Here is a 21,396-nt window from a genome sequence, read left to right on the forward strand (position 1 = left end):
AATAAAATGCACAAAATCATGTCTAGGTAAGATAAAAAGGATCCACTTATTGGCACATGGCTTGATCCTTTTCAGGTACTTAATTTGGGGAAAAAGGGGGGCAATGTTTTCTTTTTTATTTCCACAGAATGCTGCAGAAACATGCTAGCTTCCAGAGTGATTCGTGCAACAGGCAGACCTGTGAGTTCCTGAGTGCCCCGACAGTTATGACAGGAAAGCTGTGTTGAGCACACAGAGAAGGAGAAATCGGGGAGAGCAAACACCTGCAAGCAAAATGAAGAGACTCTCTGTATCTCCACCCCAGGCAGCAGCAAGGAGAGGCGACTTAAACAACTAAAAAGGCTGGCTCGTGAGGCGGGGAGACTGCTACAGGGTATTGGACAGATTTCATCAGAGACGCTGTTTCTGGCCATTCAGGCCAACTCCTATAGCTGTAAAAGCTTGTGTACCTTACCTGTATGCTATATTGTTAATTTTCAGAGTTAAGATCACCAATCTTGACAAGTCTTTTCATATTCATTGTAATTCTTGTCAATTAACTAATTATGTAGATCCTAATTCAAGGAATCTGCTGTTATGATTTTGTTAAAGAGACCTGCTTATGTTTTGTTGCCTGAGGAGGTAAAACATGATCCTTAGTTTAAAAATTACTGCATATTATAGATAAAAAATTGGAGGCCAAGGTCAACGCCCTAGAAGTAGTAGTGTTGGCAATAGGGCAAGATGTTGAGAATATTAAGGTTAGGCTAGCTACTAAATGTCATGCTTCTTTCCAATATGTTTGTGTCACGCCATTACCTTATAATACAACCATGGATTGGGAAAAGACTAAAGCTCATTTGCAGGGAGTTTGGAGAGATACTGATATCTCTCATGACTTGGAACAGTTAAAGGCAAAGATTTCAGATATTAGCAAAAGCCATTTGGACACTTGGAACATTGATGAATTGGCTACAGATTTAAAAAACAACCTAAGTGCACTAAACCCCCTAGATTGGGTTCAATATATAATCCTACTTGCTATTATTATTGGCATTATTTTCTTGTTAATTATTATATTTCCACTCATCTTTAGAGTTCTTCTGATGTCTGTAGCTGCAATACAGCGAGACATTCTGGAACTTCGGCTAAAAAATAAAAAAAATTAGGGGGAGATGCCACGCCTACTTCAGTGGTGGCTCACAACAGGCCTAAAAACCTGAAGGAGTCCTGAGGAAAAGAGTCTCAAAGAGATTCAGCCTCCTGGAGTCCTGGCATTTCCAATAATCTATATACACGAACCCTATTCGCATGCTAGTGTGATGTATGCTCTCTTTCAATATTATTAATGCCTCTAAAGATTGAATTTATACCACAGGTGAAATACATACCCTTAAAGCCAGTGTTCCAAAGTCCTGAAAATTCCTTAAAGCCAGGAGCTCAGAATTCAGTGAAAAAGTTACTTTCATATGCAAGTATTTACCAAGACCTGGGAAATAGGGGGGTTGTGGTATTGCATTATTCATGAGAAGGTCTGCTAGTGCCGAACCCCCTGGTGCTAGCTTTCACAAAGCTCAAAGGAGTAGCACAAATTGTGACTAAGGTGTGAAATCCTTACCTGTCTTTAGCTGACCCTAGGCAGAACTGCTTTATCTTAACTGTAAACATTACCTGGCTCCTGTAAGTCCCTTTTGAAGTCATTCCTCTGTTTTGTGTCAAGTAACTTCAATGTACTTTACCTACTGTGACATCCTACCCCTTTGTTCTCTGTACTTTATAACACTGGTGTTCACTTTATGAGAATACATTCAGTTTTACACCCTCTTTTGTGTGGACTGTCTGTCACTCATCCGCCGAATCCTTGCTCACCTACAACCAAGAGACCTGTTCCCCACAGATCGGGGTCCCCAAGTGAGCCCCTTCTCAAGCCACTGCCCCTGCTTCCCTACCCACCCACTCCCACTTCTTGGCCCTGGCCTTCCCCTGTGCTGGGTCATATAAAGTTTGCAAGACCAAGGGGCCTCTCTTCCCAATGATGGCCGATTAGGCCATCTTCTGCTACATATGCAGCTAGANACACNAGCTCAGGGGGTACTGGTTAGTTCATATTGTTNTTNCACCTACAGGGNTGCAGCCCCCTNCAGCTCCTTGGGTACTTTCTCTAGCTCCTCCATTGGGGGCCCTGTGTTCCATNCAATAGCTGACTGTGAGCATCCACTTCTGTGTTTGCCAGGCATTGGCATAGCCTCACAACAGACAGCTATATCAGGGTCCTTTCAGCAGAATCTTGCTGGCATGTGCATTAGTATCTGGGTTTGGTGGCTGATGATGGGATGGATCCCTGGATGGGGTAGTCTCTGAATAGTTCATCCTTTCATCTTAGCTCTAAATTTTGTCTCAGTACTTACATCCTTTCATGGGTATTTTGTTCCTTATGTGATTGGAATTTTTAACAGGCAGGGGAGACAGCAAAATGCTGGAAGGAGATGAAAGGAAGTGCACTTCATGCTCCATCAATGAGAAGTGGGGTGAGGGAGAGGGAGGCCAGATTTTAGTGGCATTTAAGGGATGGCTGTTAAGGGTTTTAATAGATTTGTGAGAAATAAATTCTTTTGGTTACTTACCTGCGCATGCAGTCTTCTTAATATGTTCAAATAATATGTCTACAATATTAGATGTCAATCACAATGACTTTAAGTCTAGAGACATCTGCCCTTCCCCCCCAAGGAGTGTGACTCCTCCACTTTTTCTGCTTCTTTCTTCTCTTCTTTCTTTTCCCTAGTATCTCCAACAGAGTATGCTTCTACCTCCCAGCCCATAGTCAGTGAGCAAGGCAACTGATTAGCTAGCTCCTGTTAAGAATTGTGACTTGGATTTAGAATTGTGAAATATGTTATAAGATTTGTGTTAGACCATGATGTAAAAGGCACATCATTTTAATTTAGTTAGGATTTGATTACCCCCCCAAATTTATTTTTCTTCTTTTCTCATATCAACATTGACTTAGAAAAATCCTTCCTATATTTTGGGAATCTTTTTTGTTCAAAGAACTAGATGCCCACCACATTACACAGAGAGTAAATAGGAGAGTTGCAATGGCATGTTTGCATGTGGTGGGAACATAGAGAGAGTATTCACTGAAAGAAATATGCAGGTCCAAAAAGGAAAAAAAAAGAATATTAAACTGACCTGTAACCCTGCTATTTAAGGTAAACATTATTTGTGACTTTTGTTGCATTGAAAAATTTTGATGTATGTGGTATATGTATGAGTATATTCATGGATGTGTAGCTAAAAGTGCCCTGGGCACCTATGAGGGAGCCCTTGTACACACACAGCCAGAAGACACTGTCAAGATTCTGCTCTACAGCTCCTCACCTTATTCCCTTGGGACAGAGACTTTCCCTGAACAGAGAACTCACCAGGTTTTGGCTAATCTGGCTAATAAGTCATGTCTCTGAATTTTCTTATTTCTGCCCTCCCAGATCCATTAGAGACCCATGTAGCTGCAACTGTCTTTTTTCCCTTCTTCTTTTTTGGGGTTGTTATTGTTTTGTAAAAGGAATCCCCACTCAGGTCATCAGACTCCTACAAGCTCACTTACTAAGTCACTGGATCTCAACTTATGAGTTTCGTGACCCTTCCACAGGGGCCGAATATCAGACACCCTGTGCAACAGATGTTTGTGTAACAATTCATGGTAGAATCAAAATTATACTTATGAAGTAGAAACAAAGATAATATTATGGTTACGGTTCACTACAACATTAGGAACTCTATGAAAGGTTCGCAGCATTAGGAGGATTGAGAACCACTGCACTGAGCCATCTTCCCAGCCCCCAAATGCTAGAATTAGGTTTGTGTTACAACACCTAATGTTTGTTTGTTTACTTTTAATTTTTATTATATTATATAATTATGTTACTTAGTATGTTATTTTATTATATTGTAACTCTATCCATTTCTACTTTTAAAATATTATTCCTCTCCATATAAAGAATGCTAAAGTACTTCCATCTAGAAATCAGCAGATATACTAGGGTATATGTATTGGACATGTAAGGTTATGCTGAGCTCTTCACAGAATAAAAACACCTTCCAAATACAGTGACCTCAGCACTTGTAGGTAGAAGCATAGGATCAGGAGTTCAAGGTTATCCTCTACTATATGGGGAAATTGAGACCAACTACTTGTTTCAAAGCAAACAAACAAACAAACAAAATGAATCCCCAAATCAAACAACAACAACTAAACAACTACTTATGCCTGATTTATGACCTCTAGATGCTTAAGATTCCAGGGGATTCCAAAGCTGTTTCTGTGAAAAGTCAGCTGCTAAGGACACAGTGTCCTCTTGCAATGACTGAAGTCTCTATACTGCAATGGCAAGCAGTCACAGGTGACATAGAAATCAAACGTGTATGGCTGTGTCTCAATACAACCATTTCAACTATTTACAAAATCAGGTATGAAGACTATGTTGTAACATCCTAATCAAAACATAACCCCAGGACCAGCATCTTAGTGCCAATCAATGAAAGATGCCTCTCGTATGTGACTTCTGTTCACTCAGTAAAGAATGAAAGGGAATAGTTCCATGCTATAGAGCTGCCATGAAAGGAGGAGGAGGAGGAGGAAGGGAAAGAGAAAGAAGAGGGGGTGGAGACGAAGAAAGAAAGATGAGGAGAAGAAAAGGGAGGGGGAGGAAGGAGTTGTTGTTGTCTCTGTTATTGTTATTTGGAATAAAACCCACACTCTCAAGTGTTTACACACCATAAAGAACACACGAATGTGTGAGGAAACGACTCTAGGGCAGTAAGTCAATTAACTGAATTGTCTGAAGGCTCGGGTTCATAGCTTCACAGTTAAATCGTAGCTTAAGTTTATCTGCTGGCAATGTAGGTGTATTGGTGCTTACTGGAGAGAAAAGGCTTCCTTTTCCTAACCTTTGTTTCCCTCAGTGAAAACGAAAGAAGAGCATCAGGGAAGCTTGATGTGCTTGAGTCTCCCTGAAGTGACCTAGAAATTCCCTAGTTTGTATTTGTCTCTGACAAACGTCAAGTGAAGAATTCTAAGATCCACTTCTGTGCTCATTCCTGGGATTTCTGCTAGCTTCCCAGAAGACACTGGGGCAGGAACAAGATGACACTATCACCGTTCAAAGTGAATCAGTAAAGATCTTTACAAGACTGGAATTGTTTGTAAGTCGCCTTCTCCTATGACAGTAGTGACTCATAGGATGCATTGTAGCCAAGATACATCAAGAGTAAGAACTTAAAGAAAACGTTGAGGTACTCACTTCCTAAGGGCAGCAGAAACTTGCCTGGGAATTTATTCTGGGAAACCTTGGAGTTAAAGCTAGAGAAGTGCTAAAGGCCCAGGCTTTAAAGATGTCTCCCCACCCCAGGAAAAGGCAGCCATGGAGAAACTTACTTATAAATGTGAGTCCATGGCACTGTGGGGCTAGAGAACTGGTGGAATGGTTAAGGGCACTTGAAGCTCTTCCAAAGGTCCCGAGTTCAACTCCCAGCACCTACATCTGGTGGCTCACAGCCACTTCTAACTCCAGCACCAGGAGATTTGACATCATCCTCTAGACTCTATAAGCATCTGCACACTTTTGGCATGCCTGACATAGGCAAATGCACGTAAACATAAATAAAAATAAACCTTTTTAAAAAATGGGAAAGCATGGGAAATCAAGGTAGTACTGACTGCAGATGATCAGAATTTGGAAAGGAGCAGGAAAATATCCTAATGGTTCATAAGTTTGCCTTAAATAAAAGAAACTAGATTCTTAAAAAGAAAGTAAATAATTAAAAAATTCTTGTCTTATTTGATGGATGTGGATGCTTTTGCCTAAATGTACATCTTTGCACTACATAATTGCCTGGTACCCATGGAGACCAGAAGAGTACTTTAGATTCCCTGGAACTGGAGTTACAGGTGGCTGTGAGCTACCTTGTGGGGGCTGGCCAGTGGAAACCAGGTCCTCTGAAAGGGCAGCCGATGCACATAATCACTGTGCCACCTCTCTATCTCCTGCATCTTTATATTTACTTATTTTCATGTATGTATGTATGTATACATGTATGTATGTGTGTATGTACACGTTCATGCTAAAGTTGTAGGTATAGAGGACAACTTGTAGAAGTCAGCTGTCTCTTTCTCCCATGTAGAAACCCGAATGCAGATCATAAGGCTTGACAGCAAGTGAACTGCCCACTGAGCTTCCTTGCTGGCCTGTGAGTGTCATTTTAACAAGGCCTGACACTATTACTGAGGCTATGGAGTACTCACAAAAAGGGACCTATCATGACTGCCCTCTGAAAGACCCAACAAGCAGCTGAAAGAGTCGGATACAGATATTTTCACCCAACCAATGGACAGAAGCAGCTTACCCCTGTTGCTGAATTAGGGAAGGCTGAAAGAAGCTGAGGAGAAGGGTGACTCTGTAAGAGGACCAGAAGTCTCAATTAATCTGGACCCCCAAGATCTCTTAAACACAGGACCACCAAACAGACAGTATATACCAGCTGATATGAGGCACAAGGGAATATAGTATAAAAGATAGATAAGTGACTCTCAAATCTGTACTGATCAACATTTACTCCTCTCGAAACATAGCAACCCTAAGTCTGCCCTAATAACTCCCTAGCACCCCGATGGCATTCAGAATTTTGTAGTTAGACTCACCATGAAGCTTACCTTGGAGCTAAAGACCATGCATACCTTTAGCCTAGACTGGTCTTAGGTATACACCCTATAAGACACACAGTGTTCAAAGGAAGTTTTAGGGAAAATCTATTCATAATTCTATGCCTATGCATGATTGGTCATGTATGTGGTTGAAACAACTTGTGTAGTGAGCAAAATCCATCAACCAAAATAGTAAACTACCCATGCCCTTCCCTAGCAACCAATCTCTCTTCTTTCTGGATTCACAGAAGGGGGTCTTGAAGAAGTCATTCAAGGCTTATAAATAATCTCACTTGAGCCTGTCGCTCCCTTGCAGAGTTCTCCTCTGCAATTTCAGTTTACTTTTGAATAAAATCCCTTACTGCTTTGTGACTTGTGTGCACTTCTTCAATTTATTTAAACAAGACGCCAATAACTTAGGAACACTTGGTCCAGATAGAGACCACTGGTAACATGAGTAAGATAGATTTATTACAGAGTAATATACAGTAGTCTCAAAGTTGAGAATGGGCCTGGCCAACGGGGTTATTGTAGAAGAAAACATTTTCAAGAAAGGTAAGAATGAATAGTTGCTAAAGTGTGGACCACACTTTAGAGGGGCAAGAGGATACAATGACCAAAGGAACCATTGTGCCAAACTATATTTTTAGGTAAGTTTTATGCTATTTCTTAAAGTCTCTAAAACAGAAAGTCTTGAGGGTGGAGGAGTGTTCTGACCAGATGATTGAAATCCCATTTGCGTTAACTGTTAAGGGGGATGGCAATGATATGCCTTTCTTCTTTATCAGAAAACCCATGCTAGACATAACCTCATGGTCTTCAGGACAGTAGAAAATGGCTTGTCTCCACACAGGGTCAGTGATACATTCAGATCTCATTCTTTTAAGCAGTTGTTTCATCTTGCCTTTTCGGTCACTGGTTTGACAAGCTACTCATTATGAGGAAGTGTTCTAGCTCAATGATCTTTACATCTGTGAATATCTGGCTGGCTTCCCAATAGTCCCAGGACCACACTTTGAAAAGTAAGCATGCAAGGCACCTTTGGCAACTTTGCTGCATACATCAAAATAGCCGTCATAAGGCTGTTCTTGAAAGAGTAATTCATTATCAAATAAATGCACCTGTTGAAGGAAAGTAATTTGTGTAGGGTCTAAGCAATTGCAGTCAAGCTCAGAATTTGCTCGTGGATTGTATTGATCCAAGAGAAATTTTTTTTTTTTAATACACAAGGGTGTACTTCATTTTTTTCTTAGGAGTCCTCTAAAGATATTATTTCTCAAATTATTCATAGTTAATATTCCTGGTTTTAATACAGTGCCAGACAGGTTCTGTTGCTGATTAAGGAGAGATCCATATTTTTTAATCATTAGGAAGATAGGACAGAAGTTAGGTTATATTAGGAAATAGAAGATGGCCTAGTCAGCCATCATTGGGAAGAGAGGCCCCTAGGTCTTGCAAACTTTATATGCCCCAGTTCAGGGGAACGCCAGGGCCAAGAAGTGGGAGTGGGTGGGTAGGGGAGCAGGGGCAGGGGAGGGTATAGGGAACTTTCAGGATAGCATTTGAAATGTAAATAAATAAAATATCTAATAATAATAAAAAAAGAAATCTAAAATACCAACCAAGACAGGTGTCTGGATGGATATGCACTTATGTAGCTATCACATGGGGAAAGTGAATCAGGAGCATGTCCATTATAGTAGAGTTCTTCAGACAAATGGCCCTAGCAGAATACAAGTCCATACAGGGATATTAACTTGTTCATAAACCTTTTGTGTGTAGTTTTGTGTGTGTGCATGCGCACATGTCTTAGTTAAGGTTTTATTGGTGTGAAGAGATGCCTTGATCAGGGCAACTCTTATAAAAGAAAGTATTAATTGGGGCTGGCTTATATTCAGAGATCTAGTCCATCATCATCATAGTGGGAAGCACAGCAACACGGAGGCCGGCATGGTGCTCCAGGAGTAGATGAGAGTTCTACATCTGGATCCAAAGGCAGAAAGAGAGAGAGAAACCCCAAAGCCCACCTCCAGTGACTTCCTGCAAAAGGTCACAGCACCTAATTTGCCATTCACTATGAGCCTATGGGGGCTACTTTCATTCAAACTACCACAGCATGAACGTGTGTGTGTGTGTGTATGTGTGTGTGTGAGAGAGAGGGGGGGGTAGGAAGAGAGAGAGGGAGAGGCAGAGGAGAGAGAGAGAGAGAGAGAGAGAGAGAGAGAGAGAGAGAGAGAGAGAGGCAGGGGAGGGCGAGAGAGAGGGAGGAGGAGAGATTACTTTCATTTNAGGAGAGAGAGAGAGAGAGAGAGAGAGAGAGAGAGAGAGAGAGAGAGAGAGAGAGGCAGGGGAGAGAGATCCATGCTTTGTGTGTGAAGGTCAGAAGACAGCTTTGTGGAGTCAGTTTGTGTTGGTTCCAGGAATCAAATTCAGGTCATTGGGTTCATAATGCAAGTACTTAAACATGCTGGGCCATCTTGCTGGCTAGAGAGAACTGGCTCAGATAGGTATGGAGAATAAGAAGTCCTACAATCAGTTGTCTGCAAGCTGGAAAGCTGGGAACACCCCTGATGAAAGTCTGTCTTGTCTAGAGATTTGAGAACAAGGTATGAAGAGTTCATCTCAATTGTCAGCTTGACAGAACAAACTCACCTAGGAGACAAACTTCTATACATGCCCTTTCAGGACTTCCTACATTGGGTTAACTGAGCTGGGAAGGTCGTATATGTGGGTTGCACCATTCCACAGGTCCCAGATTGAATAAAAGGGAGAAAGGGAGATATGCACCAGTGTTCATCTTTTCCTGCTTTGTGCCTGTAAATGTAGGGCAATGAGCTGCCTCACCCTCCTGTTGCCATGCTTTCCCCACTATGATGGACTGGAACCTCAAACTGAACCCAAATGAGCTCTTCCTTCCTCGGGTTGCTTTGGTCAGGGATTTTTGTCAGAGCAATGAAAAACAAAACAAAGCCAAACAAAAAAACACAAAAAGCCCCGAGCACACTAAGAGAGTGACTGCTCTAACTCCCTCCCTAAGGCCACAGGCCTGGCAGCCAGGGTGGAGTAGGGTATAAATCAGGGGTTGGGTGGTAGCACCGGTCATGGTGTGAAAACCACGAGAAGAAATATCTACTAACACAAGAACAATGATGCCTTAATTTAAGAAGGGAGCAAAATCGCTGTATTGGCATATCTGGGCCTTTGAATTAGATGATGCACATTCACATTGGGTGAGGAGAGATCTTAGTCTACTGACTCAAATATTAATTTCTTCTCGGCTAATCCTTACATACACATAAATAATGTTTTACCATGCATTTGGGCACTCGTAACTAACCCAGGCTAACCTATAAAATTAAACGCTGCACTCTGGGAGAGGACCATTAACTCCTTCAGCAAATCAGAAGGCAGAGCCTCATCACACATGTGTGTAGAAATTCTACATGATAAGTACTATCTGCTCTCTGTTAAAGGACAATTTGTACTGAACATGACTTTAAATGCTATAAAAATAAACTTTGAATTGATACAGATATAAATGTAGATAATAGATTTTACATGATTAATTAATGTAACCTAGCACTTAATTGATTTCCATCCATTATGGTAAAGGCTGAGAAATGACATTGGAACCTAGACAACTGAATGCTTTCCAACACACAGGTCTCTGAAAGTGTTAGGGTTGAGCTGGTCAGATGTCTTAGTGATGGCCTGGGTCTGATCTTGGGAACGCATGGTATGGAGAGGTAAGGGAGTTCAGAAAGTTGTCTTCTGACAGTCACAAAAACACTACAGCACACCTGTGCCAGCGCTCTCACACACATCTCTTTCACATGAATGTAGGTATGGTCATCATCACCACCATCAGCAGCAGCGGTAATTAGGTTACAAAATATAAGTGTTAGGACTACTTGTCAATTACAGACAAAAAATCCCCAAATTTGTCTGATCCTCATAGATCACTGAACTGATAAATCCTGTCTTACCATACAAATGAGGGGATAAGTAAAGGATGAAAAGTGGTTACTAAATGAACGAGGTTGGAGCCATAATTAGCAGAGAGGAATATAACTCTCTACCAACAACATGGATTGTACAGTCAGAAGCCAACCAGATGGTGACATGCCCAAATCCAAAAGTAAACCTGATACCATACTCCTTGTTGGAATTCATGCATAATTAGATACAAGTTATAAATATGCATTTAACTTGTATTTATTTTCCCATATGATGAGGATGGTGGCTAGTCATTGGAACAGAGAAAGAGATGAAGAGACCAACATCAGAAAGAAGCAGACCATGACCAACTTTTTGTACAAATAGAATTAGATTATTAGCATTAAGAAGATTTTTTTATGTCATCATTTTAAACTCATTTGTGCTTCAGGAAGCCTCAAGCAACATTCAGTATAATGAAATGATGATATTTATTATCCAAAATGAGACACTTTGCATGCACAGGTAATTAGTAAAAAAAAATACCATTTATAAATTTAACCTACTGATAAAAAATAGTCTGTAAAGAAACACACAGTTTTTCGAATTAGCATAAGCTTATCTGGGCTTTTGAATACATTCAAGTCTATCAGGGTTTCCATTACCAACAGCTGAGATGTCAGATTCCAACCATTGTGTTCATCTCAAAATGTATTTTACTGTCATCTTTCATTCCAATTCTTTTCTTTTCCTTTCTTTTCTTCTTAAGACAAAAATCTCACAACATAGCTCAGGCTGGCCTTGAATTCACCATGTAGCCAAGGCTGGCCTCAAACTCACAGCACTCCTTCTTGTCTCTACCTCCCAAATCCAGCAATTACAGGCATGTGTCCCAACACCTAGCTATGTTCTCTTATAGATCCATAGCTTTTTAAAAAATAATCTTTTCATATTCTTTTTAGTAGCATTTTATGAGTCAAGGTAAAAATTAGGGTTGATACACTGTATATAACTTTAAAATCCAGTACACTTACTGAATTTTTATTTTAATGAATATAATTTGTGTGTTTTGCTCTGTGTGTGTGTGTGTGTGTGTGTGTGTGTGTGTGTGTTTGCTAGTGCTATCTTCAACTCTGCTAATAGCTGCTGTCACTGGAGCATGATTGTGGTATGATTTATTCATATTCCATCCTATATACTTTCTACTGTTTTATTATTTTGCTTTTTATTGTTCAATAGGAATATGTCACTTTTATATTATGAAAACTATTTTTATTTTGCAAAAGATTAATGTATTAATGACATTTATTTCTTGTGGTTATTCAGTCAAACCAAAATAGAAAGAAAAGAAAAGACAACAGGAAATGAGTCAGAATATAAATGAGTATTTTATGAACATTGTCATTGAAATCTAGTGTCATAAAATAGAGTGGTTTATTTTGTTAGTATTTTATGCATTGAAACCAAACTCCACTCTGAAGTGTGTATTAATTCATTAATGATTCAATGACATTTAGTTAAGTGCTAGTGACCAAAATAGTTCTTTGAATTATGAAACTATAACAAACTCAGATCAGTGGAGGGAGGGAAAAAGAAACACATTGATCAATGATTGCATTACTGACTTAGGAGTACCAAAGTATAGACCCAAAGAAAAGGTTTGCTCAACACAAACACAAAACACAACACTAGTTCTCCTGAATTAGGAGATGATATGGAGTTAATGGGGGAATTTTCAAAAACCTGACCTTTGAAATAAACTATTTCTCTCACCCTCTACTCCCTCCTAATATACTAGCAGTAGCAAAATACACTGCCTTCTGCCATTATCAAGCCATATCCTGGCCTCACTTACTCTGTATTTGTTGCTCAGACTTCCCACTGTCCTGAGAGATTACATGTTACAAACAATTATTGACCCCATTCTGAAAATGGAGGGTGATTCAGTCCTTTGATGGCCATGAGTAGAAACATCTTTCCCACACCAGCCATATAGCACAGATAGATAGATGACTTATTCCTAAAAGTACAAAGGATGCCATACTACAAATTTATCAAGTTACTTTGGGACTCTAAAAACACATGTTTCTATTAGGGTCATATAAGGAAAACCAGGACTGAGGACTTATTGGACACACTAGACTGAAGAAAGAGTGCAGCTTCTCCCCTGAGATTCTAACAGTATAATAGCAACTGGACTCCTAGACCTGTCTGTCACCTGGTGTTTACACTAAGAGATCAACACAAAAAGAACCCCTGGTGGTCCCATTAGCTCAACTCCATCCCACTGTCAATGCAGAGGCTACTTAAAGGTCTGTCTTCCTGTTCATCAATTTAGACCATCCATCCATCCATCCATCCATCCATCCATCCATCCATCCATCCATCCACTCATTTGTCCCCATAGCTTCCACTGTCCCACCTCTAGCTTCTGTAGCTCAACTTGATTTTGTAGCTTGGTTTAAGCTTGTGACCCAGTGGCTTGATCCTGCAGTAGAGCCTTAAGAAGACCTCTAGAAGGTTTATCATTTCATTCCATGGAGACTCTTTTGTAACTCTATCAGTTTCCCATTTATGCCTCAGCTATCTTTTTGAAACCTTGAACTCTCAGACTGGATTTAAGAAAAATTTTATGCTTGTTTCTGCCAGCTATCAAGAGAATCAATTCAGCAAATTGCTGTAAACAAGTCTGTTGTTCCTTGTGCACTTATTGTTATTCAAAAATAAATGGAAATAAGTGGAAAGATACAAATATGCTTATTAAGTTTCTGTTAGAGAGTGCTCATGACATTTTGTTTGTCTTTTTTTTTCTGTCTCAGAAAGCTTTATTTTTACTTAGTCCAAGACTTAAGAGAGGCTCCAGAGCAGTTATCCAGCTCTGCCTAGTGGCTTGAGAGGTGCATTCAGAGGGAGGTCCTGAGGCAGGCTGGTGCAGAGAAGAGGGAGCCCCTTGGAAGGCAGAGAACTCCTAGTCGTGCTTGAGAGTGAGGTGCTCAAAGAGATACTCGCTCAGAGATGCCTGGGGCATGCCAGTCTGCGCTGGCTGTGTCTCTGCCAGCCTACGGAGGTTGGTCAAGTGGTTCCCCCATCTTCTTGATGAGCTTCACCTCCTTATCCAGGGAGTGGCTTTCCAAGAAGTCACAGAGATGGGGTTCTGTGCGGGCAGAACCCAGGGCATTCAGATCCAAGAAGGCCTGGTTCAGGTTCTTCTCTAGGGCCAAGGCAGCTTCCATAGCCTCCTGGGTTTTACCCCATTCATCTTGAGATGGCTTCTGCACATCCTGGAAGAGTGCACAGTCCCCGCAATCATTTGGCAACTTGAGGAGACACTTGGTGCCCTCGGTCTTTTCCTTGGCCAATTTGTTGAAGAAGTGGCCTACGCCCTCCAAAGCCACATCATCCCGATCAAAAAAGAAGCCCAGAGAGAGGTAGGTGTAGGAGGCCTGCAGGTACAAGTTGGGCAGGTGGTTCACCGCAGCTTCCACTTTGGTGGAATAGTTCCCACGAATCTGAGCGGTCATTGCTGATCCGAAGTGTGGGACTAACCATGAAAACGGCTGGCTGGTTCTAAGAGCTGAAGGCATTGGGCAAGGAGATGGTCCTGGAGGCTGCGACTGGAAAGACATGTAAGGCAGCTGGAAGCTGATAAAGTGGGAGTCCCCGGGTCTTTTTGTTCAAACATTGTTGAAGCAAGACTCAGATCCACGGGACCTTCAAGGTGCCGCTGTCTGTCTTTTTTATGGCATTCTTTTTTTCTTGTATTTGTTTCACTTTTTAAAACAAAATGGGTGAATGTTCTCAAAAACATGGCTGCCTAAAAATCCCAAACCAGAATACCAATAGACATGCTTAGATGCAAGGGGAACTTCACCAGGCCTTACCTTTAAACAAAGAACTAAATACAGCTAAAGAATGATAAGTAGAGAAATAGTCTTCCCCAGGGAGGAGGCCTCTAATTGGCTATCCAACCCCAATGGTCGGTCTGGAAATCGTGTACATGGAAGCAACACTGAGCAGGCACGGGAGGAGTTGGAGGAAGAAAGTGGAATAAGGAGATTATATTTTAATTAAAAGTGGGTATGTGTTAATGCTTAAAGCTTACTTCTAAGTTAGGTAGAAAAGATTTGCTTCTCTATGATGATATTAAACAGTTAAGGTTTACCATTGCTAACATAGACTGAAAAGTGTAACTGATCTTTTGTTACTTCGTGGGTTCTTCTTTCTTCCAACCTTCTCCACCCCTTTTCTTCCACAAGGTCTCTCATATAGCCAAGATTGACCTCAAACTCCCTAACTAGCTAAGGATGACCTTGACCGTCTGATCTTACTGTTTCTGTCTTTCTAGAGCTGGAATTACAGATGTGCACCATTGTGTCTGACTCATGCCATGTTGGGGCTCAAACCTGGGATTTTGTGCATACTAGGCAAGCACTTTACCCACTAAGCTACATCCCAAGTCCTTATGTTATATGACTTATTTCTGACAAATACTAAGTTTTCCAAATAAATATTGATATCACCTAGAACTTAAATTAACAGTAAATTTTTAGTTAAATATTGTAGACTGAACACTGTCTGATCTACCCTCTAACCTACTAAAAAGATAAAAGATGAAGGAGAAATGAAACTAGTCAGCATGAAATACCATGATGGATTTTATTTGTTCTGTTTATTTCTTTTCTGCTTGAACTTCCTCTGCCTGGGTAATCACTTTGTCCTCTGAACTTTGCTCTCCTTTGGCCAGTGGAATGTGAGCAGACACTGTATAAGACATGTCTTAGGAGAAGTGTCAACATGCATCTGGGATTTGATCCTTTACAATGCTTGTGTCCTTCCTCAGAATGAAGGTACCCAAATATTGTCTGTTCCTATGCCAGAGTGCCAGAATACAAAGATATATCAAGACAAAACCACAAAAGCCTAGCAGAACCGCTCACCTGTAACTTAAGCCCAAAATGAATGCTGTCGGGGTTTGGGGTGGAGCTCAGTTGGTAGAGTGCTTGCCTAGCATGCATAAGGCCATGAGTTAGATCTTTGGCACCACATGAGCCCGGTATTGTGGTGAACACATGCAATCTCAGCTCTGCAGGAAGAGGGGAAAAATTCAAGGCCTACTTAGATGCCACAGTGAGCTATCCTGGGCAACTTAATAAGATCATATTTCAAATGGAATTTAAAAAGAGGGAGCTGGGGAACATAACCCAGTGAATTCTTCCCTTAGGGTGATTCAAATGAGATGTCCCCTTTAAGACTCAGACATGTCCCCAGACGGTGACTATTTGGGAAGGATTAGGAGATATGGCCTTGATGACAGAAATAAGTCATTATGGGTAGGGCTTTAAGTTTCAAAAGACTCACGCCCTTTGGTTCTATTCTGCTTCCTGTTGGGGGTTCTAGATAAGAGTTCTTAGCTACCGCTCCGGCTGCCTGCCACCTGCTTACCTTTCCCTCTGCCACCCTGTACTCTAACCCTCTGGAACTCTGTGCATTGGTGTTTTGTCACAGCAATCAAAAAATAAATACGGGGCTGGAGAGGTGGCTCAGCATTTAAGAGCACTGGCAGCCCTTGCAGAGGACCTGGGTTTGATTCCCATCCCCCACATGGCAGCTGACAGGCATGGGCAACTATAGTTCTAGGGGATTCATTGTTTTCTTCTGGCCTCTGTGTGCACTGCGTGTACATGGCGAAGACAAACATGGAGCTAAAATACCCAAACACATAAAGATAAATGGTAAAACACAATTTTTAAAAGAGAAAGAGAAAACAAGACAGTGTCCTAAGGGTCCTTGGTCTTCTTGCATGGTGCCTTAGACCCTTAAAGCAAGTGCTGCGGACAGGCACAGTGGAGGCTCCAGGCACAAGGCCTCACTACTACCATCTCCCATTGTTTGAAATGCTTGCACACCATTTACACTAAAGAGGAGGGGTAAAGACACCACCATTGCTGCAAAGTATGTTAAAGAATTTGTAGCTATGCTTTTAAAACATGATTATGAATGGAACTACCACACAAAACGAGAGAGAAGAAATCCGGGGATGAGAGTCATATCTATATAATTCTTAGAAGAATTAATATTCAGCTTTAATTTTATGATGATTAAAACAGCAAACAAAACTGCTCTTTCCCCTAAAGCCATAAACAGCAGGATCTCTTTCTGTTTGATGCCTGAATCCATTAGCCTAATGTGTAAACTGAAAGTGTTTTTATTTAATCTGGAATGTCGCCTCCTCTTTCCTTTTGGTACACTTCTAATCTCTTGTGGGTGAATAATTGCTGTTCACGTCAGAATAGAGAAGCGAATCTTTCCTAAACCAACTCTCATGACTTTGTTTGGAAGTATGTTTTAGGCATTCACATAAAAACCACAAAAATGTGTGTGTGTGTGTGTGTGTGTGTGTGTGTGTGTGTGTGTGTTGGGTTTCCTTTCATTATCGGCTGCTGAGAAAGTGGGATAGGTGGAGACTGGAATGCAAACACTGGAAAGTCTCCGCAGACAACTGAGAGGCTGGGAACAGAGAGGCAGGCAGAAGCTAAGCTAAGCACATTTGCAGAGGGCAGCCTCCCCCCCCCCCCCCCCCCGGCAAGCAGGAAGTAGAAAAGTTCACAAGTTCAGTGAAGAGGACATCCAGAACCGACCTCTCGGGGACACGTTATGGCCTTCATTGGACACATATTCTTCTTAATGTATAGCGGATGCCTTCACAGAACTCTGGGGGAGTTTCTAACCCTAGTGGAAGGCAGAATTCACAGAGATTGTACCTGCTCTGTGTTTTAGAACTGGAAGGAAAGTGGTTTTTCCTGAGTGTTCCCAATGGGGGCAGGGCGTTTGTCTCACTGAGGTTCTCTCTTCACATTGGTTTTTCAGTAGGGTCAATGGCCATTGATGTTTTGTCGCTTGTCCTAAGTAAATGTGAAGTCTGTCATTACAGGGGGCCTCACGGAGGGAAGGTTGGTAAGCCGCAGACTTAGGATGAAATCCCAGCCAACAGCTGCAACCAACGCTGTAATTTTAGACTGAATTCCAAGTTCAAGAGATTACCCAGCAACAAAGGAGACTGCTATTCTTCTAGGGACAGAGTAGCCGGCAGCTTCCCCCCACTACCCCCAACCCAGCCAGGATGTTAAAGCTCAACCTTTTCTTGGAGAGCCATTTTACTTAAATCTCAAAAGTGGATTTTTAAAAGTTATTACTTTTCATTTATTTACTATGTGTATGCAGGTATGTGTGGTGGGGGCAGATGCGGTCAGTTTCCTCCTCTCTACTCTGTGGGTCCTGAGGATAAGATTTAGCTGCTAAGGCCTGTTGGCAAGTATCAGCTCATTGTCTGTTGTGGCAACAAAATAGCCAACAAAGCAAATTAAGGAAGGGTTGAGTTTGACTTGAGCTATGGTCCATCAGGGCCTGAAAGGTATTGTGGCAGGAGCAGGAGGGAGCTGGGCAGGTTGTGTCCACAATCAGGAAGTCAATGAATGTTGGCGTTCAGCTCTCTTCTTTTAACTCAGGTTACTCCAGTCCTTAGGATGATGTGGCCCCAAGTTAGGGTGGGTCTTCCCTCTGTCAATTTACCTAGAAAATCCTTCACAGACATGCTCAGAGTCTTGTTTCCATGGCAAGTCTGAGTTCCATCAAATTAGCAATAAAGATTAACCACCATAATTTCCTTCTTAGAGTTATTACTTATATCCATAAGATTTAATAGGTATTTGTTTCTATCTTCTGATATATGTGCTGTTTGGGGACAGGGAATTTTTAATGCTGAAAAATAACAAGGCACTTAATTCAAAAGCTCTATCTTCTGTCTTCTGGGCATTTTCATCTCTAAGGGATATGCATTCCATAGGATATCACATCTATATCAAGCTCCATTCCCAGATCCACCAACCATCCCAAGCCCTCTCTCCTGTTTCTAACCTGTGTGCAAAAAGGGGTCTTAGCAGCTTACTCTGGTGTCTTCCTTAGAAATTTGGAAATAGGGCTGGCTAAATGGTGTGTGTGTGTGTGTGTGTGTGTGTGTGTGTGTGTCTGTCTGTCTGTCTGTCTGTCTGTCTGTGTAGAAAGGCACCTATCATCAAGTCTAATGACCTGAGTTCAAGCCCTGGGAGAACCAACCCCACCAAGCTGTTCTCTGACCTCTGCACATGCATGGCGGGGTGCACAGACCCACCCAGATTCACATAAACACAAGCGAATAAATAGAAAGCTTGAGTTAATGTCAGAGACCTTCTTCTTCCCCTTTTCATGGGACTAAGCAACCAGTTGGCATTATTACCTATATCAGCTACCCTTTCTCCATGATCTTCCTTTAGAACCTATCCTCCATCTCTTACATGTCTTCAATTGCGAACTTTCTGATAGAACAGCTCTAAAATTTCTGTGACTGAGGTCTATTTCCCTATGACATTGATTTTATGATTTATCATTGAAGTCATATGCTCAAAATGTCTAGCCTAGAACTAACACATTGCTTTATGAATCAGGTTTTTAGTATTTCAATAATAGCACAATAAAGTAATCTATTAGGCCTGAATCCCAGGTCTTGCCCTTTATGCTTGCTGGATGTTGGTGCTACCAATCATATGACCTGTTTGTTCCATAGTTTTCTCATCTGGAGAAACAAGAAGGAAAGGGCTGATGGTAAAGATTGAATAAGGTGACGAATAGAAAATTTCTAGAACTAAATTGCCAAGAAATAAACATTTGAAAAGTACTAGCTGGTTTTTCTAATCTCATAGACACTCACATTTATTAATTCACTGCTGAGCCAATCCTCTACAGTTGGAGTACCTTCTGTGAGGAGTACGTGTAATTGGTGCAGCTTCCAAGAACATGGTGCCTAAGTCAGAAAATTCTGCCCTTAAATAGAATTGGGCAACACTTTCATTCTTATTTGAATAAAATCAGACTTCTGCTATTCATTAACTAAGTAACTATGGCTTGCCTCTGTAATATAGCAGTACAGGCGCCAAATATTATTCAACTTTCATTTCATAGTAACGGCAAGTACTTAGCAGATAGAAGAGATAAGAACACAGATATGAAGGGTCAAAATATCTAATCTGGCTCTGAAACCAAACAAAATAAACCAAAATATTATAAACAATAGAAGGTAAACAAAAAGTATGGTTCGTGCTTCTGAGGCATTACGAAAGTGCTACTTAAATGTTTTCAAGGCCTTAAAATGAATTATCCAGAACAAACTAGATAGCAGACATCTCCCCTCCTCCAGCAGCACCATACCTTCCTTCCATCTGTGTCTTAAAACGACCTTGGTCCCATTATCATGAAACCTTCACTCTCTTCTTTTCATACCTTTACAAATGATGCTCAGTATAGCATATCATTTTTAAAATTAGGATATCTATCATGTATTTTGGCTTTAAGAGTACTATAAGGAAATTTAGTTAAGTACTAGTAAATAAAATGATCGATGGAATGATCTTTGGTTCACTACTTGTGAGACAGGGTCTGATGTAGCTGCTTTTGGACTCCTTAGCCTCCTGCCTTTATCTTCAAAGTTCTGGGACTGCAGGAGTGTGCAAACAGGCTGGACTGCACAATCTTGCTAACAAAATGATTAATATATTAAATGGTGGCAGGTGCTGCTTTGGCCCGATGACACAATGCTATCAACCTCAGCTATGTTGCAAGAAAATAGTTCTCTTAAGATTCCTGTAGAGGCTTCTGGAAGGGTGGATAATTTTTAATTGGTAAGAAAAGAAGTAATGATAGTTAACATCTTGACGGCAGTGTGTATACTCTATTATATACACTTTTTACTTGGGCTTTGTGGGGAGTGGTAAAACGTTTGGAGTATGTATCAAAGTGTCTTGAATTCTATTCTTAGTTTTGTCTTTAAATGAATGTGCTGTCGTGAGCACATTAAAAGCACCTGGGAGTCAACTTTCCAATGAAAAAGAGGGAATAGAATTGATGTTTTGGACTGGATACTTGCTACAGTCATTCTAAATCAGGAATTACATATTATTATGGTGCTTTAGGCCCCATATGGTATGTGAACCAGTATCGGGGTCTTACTTACATTGACTACTGGTCAGTAGTGAATTTGCCAAGAGTAAGCACTTAGAAGAAACTGAGAACACACTAATGGGCTGGAGGAGAGGCTGAGAGGCAGGGTGGAGGTCAAAGGCACGACCTGTTTTTCTGTAAGCCAAGTTGCAAAATCTGCTAATGTTGTTCTAGATTTCTTCTGGTCTCTTAGATGAGATAAGCTAAGCTAAGTAGTTAGGGGTGTGTGTGTGTGTGTGTGTGTGTGTGTGTGTGTGTGTGTGTAGATATGAAGGCTAATTTATTACACCCCTACTTCCTGGTGTAACTGGCACAGGTTGGCCCTTACTGAGGACTTTCAGAGAAAAAGAAAGTGGTTTGCACTGATACCTCATTTTACTCAGGGTTCACTGCTTCTCTTAAAGGCACACACCCCATTTTGTAAATGTGCAAAATAAAGTTCACAGTAATTGAATCCCTTTTCTAAAACAGGCAAGAAAGGAAGGAAGGAAGCAAGCAAGCAAACAAGGCAGGCAGGCAGGCAGGCAGGCAGGCTGTGGCTGTAGCTACATTGGTGGTGCTTGCCGTGCCTGCACAAATTCCTGGATTCAATCCATAGTCTGCCTGTCTCTGTCTGTCTCTGTCTGTCTCTCTTGCTGTCTCCCTCTGTCTCTCTGTCTCTCTTTCTCTCTGTCTCTCTGTCTCTGTCTCTCTGTCTCTCTCTGTCTCTCTCTGTCTCTCTCTCTGTCTCTCTCTCTCTCTCTCTCTCTCTC

At 41.2% G+C, this 21,396-nt stretch overlaps 1 pseudogene; it reads right to left on the reverse strand.

Moving 5' to 3' along the window:
* Positions 1-13,583: 13,583 nt before the first annotated feature.
* LOC110314206 lies at positions 13,584-14,136 on the reverse strand (annotated as a pseudogene).
* Between the last annotated feature and the right edge of the window lie 7,260 nt (positions 14,137-21,396).

This window comes from Mus pahari, chromosome X, assembly GCF_900095145.1.
Source record: "Mus pahari chromosome X, PAHARI_EIJ_v1.1, whole genome shotgun sequence".
Classification (NCBI taxonomy): Eukaryota; Metazoa; Chordata; class Mammalia; order Rodentia; family Muridae; genus Mus; species Mus pahari.